Source organism: Bubalus kerabau, chromosome 21 (genome assembly GCF_029407905.1).
Source record: "Bubalus kerabau isolate K-KA32 ecotype Philippines breed swamp buffalo chromosome 21, PCC_UOA_SB_1v2, whole genome shotgun sequence".
Classification (NCBI taxonomy): Eukaryota; Metazoa; Chordata; class Mammalia; order Artiodactyla; family Bovidae; genus Bubalus; species Bubalus kerabau.
In genome coordinates, this window is record NC_073644.1 from 63,439,793 (window position 1) to 63,452,081 (window position 12,289).

The 12,289-nt window shown below is 45.9% G+C and overlaps 1 long non-coding RNA gene across 1 annotated transcript; it reads right to left on the reverse strand.

Annotated features, from left to right (window-relative positions):
- Nucleotides 1-3,241: 3,241 nt before the first annotated feature.
- Nucleotides 3,242-7,966, reverse strand: LOC129636093 (uncharacterized). The gene is made up of 2 exons (XR_008706638.1): nt 7,204-7,966; nt 3,242-3,761 (listed from the first exon to the last, which is right to left on the reverse strand). It is a non-coding gene; the product is annotated as an uncharacterized LOC129636093 (long non-coding RNA).
- Between the last annotated feature and the right edge of the window lie 4,323 nt (nt 7,967-12,289).

The window sequence follows — 12,289 nt, forward strand, 5'->3', positions numbered from 1 at the left end:
TTGAGCAGCTTTGTTCCACTGGCATTCATTGAATTTCACCAAAAGACTCTGCAGTAAAATTCCTTTTTTGACTCCTGCCTGGGGATCAAAGATAAGTGTTAGAAAAAGAAACAAAGTATGAATTGTAAGAAGATAAAGAATTGTCTAGACTTTTTGCCAGGTTGAGTTACCTGTTGTTCTTTCTCCCAATCCCCTCCTGTCCCGTCCCATGTTCATTACAAATATCACCCATTCTAGCCCTAAAATGACTGCTCCTTCCTGCTCCCCCATTCCACCCACACTGCCATTGTCAGAGCTCCTGATCCGTCTTCCTGACCAGATGGTCCCCAGTCTCATCTGGTCTTCACACACTTGGCTGGTTTATTCTAAGACATGGACTTTCCTCTTTCTACTCTGCTTAAAAGTTTTATTGCTTTTTTCCCAACAAGTTCAAACTCCTTTACCTAGCATTTAAGACCTCCTGTGATCTGACCTCAGATTTTCTTTCCAAGTTTATTTCTATTCTTTCTATCCAGCAATTCTATCCAAACACAAATTTCTTGTCCTCCCCAAACAAATCCTATGCCTTTTGACTCCACACCTGCTTGTACTTGAACATTCTCAAATGCCCTCTCCTTGAGTCCTAGTACAGTTGACCCTTAAAAAACACAGGTTTGAACTGCATGGGTCCCCCGTATGTGGATATTTTTCAAGAGTCATTTCTGCTGGCAACACTACACAGTCTGCCACTGGTTGAATCCACGGGTCTGGAGGAACCTCCAGTGGGGAGACCGACTGTAAACTATACACAGATCAACCCCCACACTTCTCGAAGGTCAACTGTAATTCATCTGGCCCAGGTCATATGCCACACCCTCCTTGACGTTCCTTCTCCTAAGCAGTAGACTCACCTCTTGGTTACAACTCTGTTGTGATATTATTACATTTAGAGAAGTCAATGGGGCACCATGGTTAAGAGCACAGCCTTGGAGGTAGAGAACTGGGTTTGAGCCCAGCTCCGCTGCTTCCTAGCTGTGTTAGCTTGGGCAAACTGCTTACCTTTTCTGAGTCACACTTCCATGTTTGTCTATTTTGAGACCCAAGGAAGCCCACGATTGTGAATGTTGAATAAATTATGAAAAGTGATTTAGCACAAAGCCTGGCGTGTGGTTGATAGGCTGTAACATTAGCTCCTATTTTATAAAAACACATTTAACCTTGATTATAGTCTGTATCTTCTCCATCTCCTTCATCCGCTGTAAAATCTCTGTACAAACTATACAGTAATCACACCGAGTTCTACTTCCCACAGCGCCTACCCTGTACTGATACTCACAAAAAATTTTGTTCCAAATCATGCTCCCTGCAGCCTTCCCTAGGTGAGAGAAAGGAAGGCTAAGACTTGCATGTGAGAGAGGAATTCACATTCCATGGGGCAGAGCAGAGAACGTGAGTTGAGTAACGCCAGTACGCAAGAGAAATATTAATGTCACATGCCTATCTGCTGTGTAGGTGTGCAGAGACCAGGTTAATGGACCTTCAGATTATTCAAGAAAAGTTAGAAACCCAGATGTTTGGAAGAAATAAACAGATTTTAAAATATTGACAAGATAAACAGCGTTGCTGGTCAAACAGAACAGTTTCTGGGGACTTCCCTGGTGGTTCAGTTGTTAAGACACCATGTTTCCAATGCAGGGGCCATGGGTTCGATAAAACAAACCCATGCAGCCGAAAAACAAACAAACAACAACAATAGCAATTTCTGGCCTAGTGGGACGACTGTCCTGCACTCTGACCAGTGAGGCTGGCAACTGGAGGGAAGTCCATTCTTATCCTGTCATCTGAGCCTCTGCGTTTCAAGTGGCTCTGGTTTAACTTTATGCAGAATGTATTTAACCCTGGTTAAACTGATCCTAGATGTCACGCATTTACTTTGCATAATTCCTTACTGTTGAGAGGATTTTAAGATATGCATCCCCCCATTAATTCTGCTCTGTCAACAGTAATCGTCCCGAGCAGCCACCAGGATGGTCAGAGCTGTGGAAGGGGGTGGGCTGTGATTAATGAAACTCTGCTGAGAGCAAATGGCAGAACCCTCCATCATGCCTGAGGCCTCTCCAGCTGCCTCTGGAGAAAGCTCTTGTCCAGGATTATGAAATTGGAACGGCATTCCTCCCAATTTACATTTTATTTCCTTTTTCAATTATGGTAAAATATACACCATATTTACCACGGGAACCATTGTAAGGTGTACCGTCCAGGGGCATTAAGTACATTCCCAGTGCTGTGCAACCACCAGCCTCCATTTCCAGAACTTTCTCATCATCCTAAAGAGAAACCAGTACCCATGAAACAGTGGCTCCCAATTCCTCCCTCCCCATCCCTGGGAATCTCTGTTCAACTCCCGTCTCTATGAACTTGCTGCTCTGGATCCCTCGGGTGCGTGGAATCAGGCACATCCCTGCTTCTGTGTCTGCCCTGTAACACTGGCCTAATGGTTTCAAAGTCCACCTATGTTGTAGCAAGTATCCTGTCCACTTTTAATTTTGCTGCTTTCCCCGTGTTTCGTTCACCCCTTTCCCTATTTTAGTGGTAAATATATCCCTCATGGCTCAGATGGTAAAGAATCCGCCTGCAGTTGAGAGACCTGGCTTCAGTCCCTCTGTTGGGACGATCTCCTGGAGAAGGGCACAGCTACCCATTCCAGCATTCTGGTCTGGAGAATTCCATGGAGTATGTAGTCCTTGGGGTCGCAAAGAGTTGGACATGACTGAGTGACTTTCACTTTCATATACAAGAAAGGATATTGCTTTAGCATAAAAACCACTGAGGATATAACATTCAAAGCTTTAATTCTCTTAAAGATAAAGAATCTTGATTTGAACCCTGGCACTACCATTAACTGGGGTAGCACTAGTGATAAAGAGCCCACCTCCCAATGCAGGAGCAGTGAGAGATTCGGGTTCCATCCCTGGGTCGGGAAGATCCCCTGGAGGAGGGCATGGCAACCCACTGCAGCATTCTTACGTGGAGAATCCCATGCACAGAGGAGCCTGGCGGGCTACAGTCCACGGGGTCACAGAGAGTCAGACATGACTGAAGTAACTTAGCGCGCACGCACCACCACTAACTACTTGTATGGCTGCGGGAATGTTATCTGACCTTTCTATTCTGAATCCTCATCTGGAAAACCACAGTAATAACTTGTGTGTGTGGTAATATCCGGTGCTAGACACAAACATACATGAACGCTGCACACCCATTTGTTCTGAAGACTTTTAGTAACTTCATTTTCTTGAAAATTGACTGGGGCTGGTCATATACAATATGCACGTTTTATATATACATATTCCAAATAATTTTTAAATAATCTAAATAATTTCCTTGAATAAGTCCTTGTTAGTCTGACACAACTGAGCGACTTCACTTTCACTTTTCACTCTCATGCATTGGAGAAGGAAATGGCAACCCACTCCAGTGTTCTTGCCTGGAGAATCCCAGGGATGGAGGAGCCTGGTGGGCTGCCGTCTGTGGGGTCACATAGAGTCGGACACGACTGACGCGACTTAGCAGCAGCAGCAGCAGCAGCAAACACCGACTCTTTACTAAACAGGGACAGAGCGATCCAGGGCTACTCGAGGCAGAGAAAGAGTCCAGGCGACCCCTGTGAGGCAGACGGTGGTCCAGTCCTGTCTTCACACTGAAGGTTGGGAGCCGAGAACACACCACTTGGCAGGATGGATCGCAGTGACAACCGTCAGTAAGGAAGTTGAAAGGAAAACCTGGAAGGAAGGAAGCAAGGGAGGGAGAGATGAGTAGAGGCAGTGCGGGGGGAAAGGCGGGATGGCATCCCAGAGCGGGGCAGAAATCCTGACTCCCTGTCCATGAAGCCCCAGGGGCACCAGCGGCCTCCAGAGCCAACCCTGAACAGGAGGCCGGCGGGACGCAGGGCAGGCGAGCCGCTCTCCCCAGACCCCCACAGGCCGCCCGCTGTCCGCGGAGAGCGGCGTGGAGGCCGGGGGTCCTCCATGAGTGACGGCTCCAGGGCCCCAGAGGAGGCTGACGGACCGCTGCCCTCAGTTAAGGGCCCTTCCTGCCATGCGCGCCGTCCACACCGCAAAACCACCTGGGAACCCCCAGGCAGAGCAGCGTGACGGGGAGGAGGATGCGGCGTGTGCCAGCGTGTGCCAGCGTGTGCCAGCTGCACTCGGGAGCGCAGAGCACCCCTTACCACCGCTGGGGCCTGCGAACCGACTGGAATCTCCTGAAAAGCTTCTAAACTGTGGCATTAGTAGCAAGGATGTATAAGAAATATAAGCAAATGGAGTGCTTCTTTTATTATTCTTTCTGGCCTTCACAGTCTTTCCCTCAACAGGTGCTCGATGAGCATCCACTAGTAACCAAAGTATTTCATTCACATATGACCCGTGTTTAAGCTTTCTGAGTCATTTTCACGAACTTCAGTATCATGTTCGCTCCCCAGGGTACCTATGTGAGGTAGTAAATAAGTGTTATTAGCCCATCTGACAGATGAAGAAACTGAAGATAAAGAGAGTGGACTTAATTCCCCGCAGGGCCTCACAGATACCAAGCTGCGAAGACTCAGCTTAGACGCAAATATTCTTACTCTGGCCCAGCTGTGCCTTCCAACCCACCCCAGGACATCATGTTGTCGTTCAGTTGCTCAGCCGTGTCTGACTCTTTGTGACCCCATGGACTGCAGCGTGCCAGGCTTCCCTATCCATGACATCATAGTCCAAAACAATCTCCCTATTTGTGCATCCCCAGGAAGTGAAAGTCTGCCTGGCAGTGGGCTCTCTGTCAGGGGAATGGAAAATTTTAAGGAGAAATGTAAGTTTTAGCAGTTTGTGGAATTCTCTAAGTCATTGATTTAGACACAGATGGGAAGGAATGCAGAGCTGTTTCTGGTCTGTTTTTTCAACAAGCAGTGAATCCACTTATTTGCACATGGCTCTGGCACAGTTGAAGCTGTTTAGTTGCTCAGTCATGTCTGACCCTTTGCAACCCCATGGACTGTAGACCACCAGGCTCCTCTGTCCATGGGATTCTCCAGGCAAGAATACTGGAGTGGGTTTCCATTCCCTCCTCCAGGGGATCTTCCTGATCCAAGGATCAAATTCACATCTTCTGAGTCTCCTGCACTGGAAGGCGGATTCTTTACCACTGAGCCACGGGAGATGCCCCTGGCACAGTTAATAACAAGGATTTATGGGGCCTTCCGTGGTGGCCTGCAATGTGGGAGACCCAGGTTTGATCTCTGGGTTGGGAAGATCCCTTGGAGAAGGGAATAGCTACCCACTCCAGCATTCGTGCTTAGAGAATCCCATGGACAGAGGAGCCTGGCGGGCTACAGTCCTTGAGGGTCACAAAGAGTAGGACACATGACTGAGCAACTGACATTTTGACTTTTTTTCCAAGGGGTGACTTCTCTCCCTGCTGCAGGAGTAAATATATATAAAATCTCCGCGTTAGATGGAAAGGCTGATTGGGCTATGAAGATCTGTCTTGATCACTAAGGGAAACCAAAAAGCATTTGGTGACCCCTTTAGGCTTCATTCTCTTTCAATCTCCTCTGCCATCTGCAGCGCTGGGAGGTGAGCTGGTGTTCAGCCCATTTACACTCTCGCTGTGTTTGGGGTCTCCACTCACCTGCATCCCCGACACGAATCCCTTCAAAAAGACAAAGTCACCTCTTCCCCTCTTGCTCTGTTCATTATTTATTTGTGGCTCCCAGACCTACTGTGAATGTCAAAAGATATTTTCCATTCAGAATCAAATCTGGCTGGTTCCACCCCTGTATTTATATGAGCAGGTCTGTGTTTTCTTGCTGTAGAAAGGGGTATTTTCCGTTTAGAGAGCTCTTTGGGCTGAGTGCCCCACTCAAAGCCACACTGTTCTGATGATGCTTTTCTAAAATCAGTTCCTTTATCCCAACAGACTTTGTGGAAGTCTGTTGGGATAAATGACCTCGAGACACAATGAACCCCCACCCCCCACCCCCTCCCACCCCCATAAGCTGGCAGAGCAAACAGCCTTAAGGAAGGTTGTTGTTCAACTGCTAAGTCGTATCCAACTCTTTGTGACCCCAGGGACGGCAGCACACCAGGCTTCCCTGTCCTTCACTATCTCCCAGAGTTTGTTCAAACTCATGTCCTTTGAGTCACTGATGCCATCCAACCATCTCATCCTTTGTCATCCCCTTCTCCTCCCGCCTTCAATCTTTCCCAGCATCAGGGTCTTTTCGAATGAGCCAGCTCTTCATATCAGGTGGTCAGAGTATGGAGCTTCAGCTTCAGCGTAAGTCCTTCCAATGAATATTCAGGGTTGATTTCCTTCAGGATGGCTTGGTTGGATCTCCTTATGTTGGCAATTTGTTTCCTGAACCCTCATGGGAGAGACTGCTGAATCTGGAACCTAGACCCAACTGCATCAGTGGGGAAAGCCTGGCTGGAGAAAAAGTAGCGCAAGACTGGAAAGCACCTTAGAAATCACCCAGGAGAGTAAACCCCGAGTTCGCTTCTTCTAGCAGAACTCCTTTCAGCTGACAAAACACTCACTTGCTGACTGGCTTGGCCGTTCTTACCCTGGTCCTCCCGTGCAGCCTCCCAGGGCTTCACCCCAGGAAGACTCTTCACTGCAGAGCAACTTCCTCACCTTACAGATAGGAAAACAGAGGTGCGGAGAGAGGGCGTGACCTGCTCCAAGGCCAACAACCAGTGAGTGACAAGGACAGTGAGCTGCCTCCTGAGTCAAGGAGGGACTTGAAAGGAGGACCAGGGCTGGCATCCTCGTTCCTCTTCGCTGGCTCTGATGTCAGAGCCTTTCTCCTGAGTGTGAACCCCTGGTGGATCTTCAAGCTGGGTTCCTCTCTGCTTTGTTCCTTTCTGATCCCCTCTTTGTGGAGACCAGCATCTTTCTTTTTTTCCTCCTTGAAGCAGGTTGACCTACTAGAGACCTTCCAAGGCACACCTATTCATCCACCTCCCAGAGCCTTTCCCTTTGTGAATCATAACATACATAGACAGCGGCCAGGGTTTTGTCGAGTGGTCAGGGGCACACGTCACCTCTGGGTCCCCGCCTTGGCCCTGCGAGGGCCTGTTTCTGATGCGCTCCTCAGCCAGGGATTCTTCCTGGTGTATGTCAAATAAAAAGCAAGCGGCGCGAACCTAAAATGTCAGGATCCAAGCAAACTGCAAGACTAACCTGCTTAACCAAGCATTTCTGGGATGGAAGAGCCCTTTTGACGAATGCTTTTAGACTGTCTGCTCGCTCTCCATCCATCACCAGCTCTTGTTTGCCAGCCCTGAGCAGATCATTTATATGTGCTCAGAATCCCGGGGTAATGGGCTTGCTGTCGAAGTAAATGGAATAAACAAATTAGTGCTTGAGCTTCTCAAATAAATGCAGTCGCATTAGACACACCTAAAGTCACTCAGTCTTGAAAAGAGCAAAGTGGAGACTGTCATGAAATGAGAGGCAGGTTTTTGTTTCAGAAAAAGCAAGAAGAGCAGAAAAAAAAAAAAATCTCACTCAAAAGGCATGAAAATGTTCAAGAAATAAAGCGGGTCATGTTTTCACAGGGAGATAGTCATGATTATTTTTGAGGCCTTGTCTCCCAACTGCCTTTTTCCATAGCCTCAACTCAGCTTATATTTCTAGAGCCTTCCACTGAGATTTGCATTTCAGGTCTTTTAGAAAGCGACAGTGACGGTTACTTGACAATTACTGCATGTGTCCAGAGAGAAGACGAGGTTGTTACGCCTCAGAAAGTCACCCTTCGGAGAGGAGGAAGTAGAGCAAAGTTTCACATCCTTATTGTCTTTCCTAATATACTTCGACTGCGAGTTTCTACTTGGCTTAGACACGTGAGCCAGGGACACACACACCCAGGCACATCATCACGCATAATCACGCTTGGTTGAGACCCCACAGTATATAATATAATCACGCTTGGTTGAGGCCCACAGTATATAATATTATCACACGTGGTTGAGACCCCACAGTATATAATATCATCACGCTTGGTTGAGGCCCCACAGTATATAATATAATCACGCTTGGTTGAGGCCCCACAGTATATAATATCATCACGCTTGGTTGAGGCCCACAGTATATAATATCATCACGCTTGGTTGAGGCCCCACAGTATATAATATAATCACGCTTGGTTGAGACCCCACAGTATATAATATCATCACGCTTGGTTGAGACCCACAGTATATAATATCATCACGCTTGGTTGAGGCCCACAGTATACCAGGCACTGTTCTAAGGCCGCTGTTTGTATTAACTGTTTCAATTCTCACAACAGCACTATAAATCGTCATCACCCTCATTATCATATAAGGAGACTGCCAGTTGTAGACTCTTAAGAGGTCACCCTAGAGAACTGTTCTTTTAAGAGGCAAAAGAGAAAAATCAACAGACTTCAAATGCATTGTACAGTTAAGGTCAATTATGTTCAAAGCAAACATTTAGGGGATTCTCTGGTGGTCCAGTGGTTAGGATTCCATGCTTTCACTGCGGGGAGCCCCGGTTCAGTCCACGGTCAGGGAACTAAGATCCTGTAAGCTGTGCGGTGTGGCCTAAGAAAATAAATAAATAAAGTAAATATTTGACATCTAGGTCTTTAAAAGTTTATGTATGTAAGTTGGCCTAAACTGCATTTTTCTTTTTTAGATCTTTCAACTGGGAGGATAAAGTGTGACCTTGTAATTGGGATTATTTTCTACTTCAGCATATGCAGTCTTGACTGAGCACAAACCATGTTTGGAAGACCACGTTGGCAACAGTAGGAAAACTAGTGACGTCATATTTGGATGTAACCGCCAATCCAGTCACAGTCAGGACTCACACACACACACCCCTCCCTCTCTTCCTCCTCCCAGAGCTGCGACTACAGTGAGGAAAGGGAGGCCTCTCAGAGAGAGAGCATCTCCTTAAACAGTCCACCCTAGATGACTTACTTGTCTCATCCTTACCCAGACCAGGCCCCCTCTTCTTCAATACACACCACATGCCTCAATTTAATGCAACAGAATACAGTGTGGTCATATATTCCGGTAAATGGACTATGAGGAACACACACATCTATAGGTGGTCAAAGTGAGAGGGTTGGTGTAGACTTGACATCAGTGAATTCTGATTAGCAAGCGAAGCTGCCAAGCCAGTCAGCCTTGAGCAGGAACATTTCGAGGAATAGGAAATGACTTTATTGCAGGAAGACAGCTGAACAGGAACAACTCATTAAAATGGGTTTGATGGGCAGGAAGGAGAAAGCAAACGATTCTCCAGAGCAACAGCAAGACTCGAAGTGCAGAAAGTAATGAGCTCTGCAAAGAAGAGCACCCGACCCACCCCGGGTGTCCCAAAAGTGAGGGTGCATGGAGCCTAGGGTTACTGAGTCATCTCAGCAGACAGGTGACACACACCCTCCTCCATTCAGCGCCTCCTCGTGGAGCACCGATCACTCCACCAGGCGCTGGAAGCATGGCGAGTGCGGAGCATGGAGAGCTCCCTGGCCCACCAGGGACAGACCCCAGGCAGGGTCAGCGGGATCTCCTGGGTCAGTGGCACCGGGGCCTGAATCCCTGTGGCCTGCTAGCCGCTTAGGAGGCTTCTTGGTTATTGGATTGACTCTTTAGGTATCAAATTGCTTGTGATCAGGTAACTCTTATTTTACTTAACAATGACCCCAAAGGCCAAGAGTCGCGATGCTGGCAATTCAGATATGCCAAAGACAAGCCATAAAGTGCTTTAAGTGAAAAAGTGAAAACCTTCAACTTCACAGGCAAAGGTATGCTGAGGTCGCTGAGACCTACAGTAAGAATAAATCTCCTACCTGTGAAATCGTGAAGAAGGAAAAAAATCTGTGAGTCTTCCTGTTGTATCTCCAACTGCAAAAGTCATGGCCACAGTGCTTGATGAATGTTTAGTGAAGCTGGAAAAGGCACCAACTTTGTGCAACAAGGTATTTTGAGACATAGAGAGAGGAGAGACCACATTCACATAACATTTCTTACAGTATGTAGTTGTAATTGTTCTGTATTATTGTTATCCTGTATAATCATAATAGGATTGTTCTATTATTATTAGTTGCTGTTGTTAATCTCTTACTGTGCCGAATTTATAAATTGAATGTTACCACAGATGTGTATGTGCCAGAAAGTACACAGTCTTTGTACGGCCCAGTACCACCCATGGTTTCAGGCTTTTACCGGGGGTCTGGAACGTACTGCTTTGCTGATAATCAGAGACTACTGTATTACAACTATTGATTTCATTCTGTGAAATTTATATTTCTAACCAAAATAATATTCTATGAAATGGAAAAAAAATTTTTAAGTGTTTTGTATATGCTTGTAAATTCCTTTGTTTGCCTAATTCTCTACCCTGTGGTTCTCAAAGTGTGGCCCTCTGCCCGCTGTGGGGCCAAGAGGTCTTCCTCATGGGTGGCCTCCTCCAACCCCAAAACTTTTCCTTAAATGCCTGAACGAGAGCAACTCGTTAATAACTGCCTATATATGTTTCGATAAGTTTAGTATTTTTAAACTGAAATTAGTGCTTTTGCGAGTTGAGAGAGTCTATGCATGGCTCCAATTCAGTGTTTTACTAATTCTGTGTTTTATTAACATTAATGTCGCAGGGCTTCTACTGCACACGTGCATATGCAAATCGCCGAATTCCTCAATTTGGGGGAAGGATGGGTGTTCATTATCAGCACTGCCTTGAATGATCATGTTTTTTAATTGCTGCTCTTCTTGCTTCTTAATAGCAAATTGTTGTTCGTTTTGCTCATCATTATCAATTTAGTTTGTTGTGGGTTGTTTTTAACCCCACAGTACGTAGTAATGAATATGTATGAATTTTTAGGCTATAATTTTCCAAACTCTCTCTGGTCTCTAAGCACTGGTTCGAGTATGAATCATCCATACCCTTATTATTACAGCAGATGTATACATACTCCTCCCTGAGATTTGCTAATGTGAGAATATTTCATTGGTAATGTGGGCAGTACATGGAATTTTAGCATGCAGATTACTCACAATATACTATCAAGGTAAATCTAATACAAGTACTGGCTTATTTTACATTTGTATGTAAAGTGATTGTTTTAAAATTAAAAACGCAAACATGAGTTACTGTTTTAATTTTACTACATAACGTGTGCTCAGTCGTGTCCAACCAACTCTCGCAACCCCACGGACTGTAGCCTGCCAGGCTCCTCTGTCCACGGAATTGTTTCAGGCAAGAATACTGGCATGGGTTGCCATTTTCTCCTTCAGGGGATTTTCGAGACCTAGGGATTGAGCCTGTGTCTCCTGCTTGTCAGGTGACTTCTTCATCACTGGGCCACCTGGAAAGCCTCATTACATAATAATAAGCACTTAATGCATTTTTAAAACCAGATTTTGATGATGTAGGGTAAATTAAAATTGTGAATCCTTTTCAAGGTCAGAATTCCCCAAAATGTGTTCTAACAGATGTTAATAGGTTTTCTGCAAATAATGAGTTTTTTACTCAGCTAAGTTGGGGCTAAGTGATGTGCCCTGTGTTCCCCGTTTACAGATTTGCAAGGCCCTTGAGCATCTTGTGATGGTTAATTTTATGAGTTAGCTGGGGTAGGTCACAGGATCCAGATATTTGATCCAACATCAGTTTTGATGTTACTGTGAAAGTATTTTTTGTAGGAGATTAACATTTAAATCAGTAAATTGATGAGAGTGAAGCAGACTGCTCTCTGTAGTGTGGGTGGAGTTGAGGGGCACTCAGTCGGTTGATGACTTTAAGAGAAAAAAGACTGGCTACCCTTCAGGAAGAGGGGATTCTGCCAGCAAGCCGCCTCTGGACTCAGTCTGCACCATCAGCTCTTCTCCTGGTCTGCAGCCTCTTCCGAGCATTAGGGACCTGCCACAGCCGCTGCAGTTCCTTAAGGTAAACCTCTCTCTGGATGATGCCTACAGACTTACAGATCTGTGTATACACATGTAGGTCTGGATGCATAATTGATATGCGTTATCAGTTCAGTTCTGTCGCTCAGTCGTGTCCGATTCTTTGTGACCCCACGGGCTGCAGCAGTCATATATGTGTATACAACATGTTGTTTCTGTGTGTGTGTGTGTGTGTAAATAGAGAGAGACCTCATGTAGATACACATACACTTACATGTTTGAATAGCAAGGATTTCAACTTATACACAGATTTTTCAATACATGTTTACTAGGGGACTATGTTGGAGAAGGAAATGGCAACCCACTCCGGTATTCTTGACTGGAGAATCCCATGGACA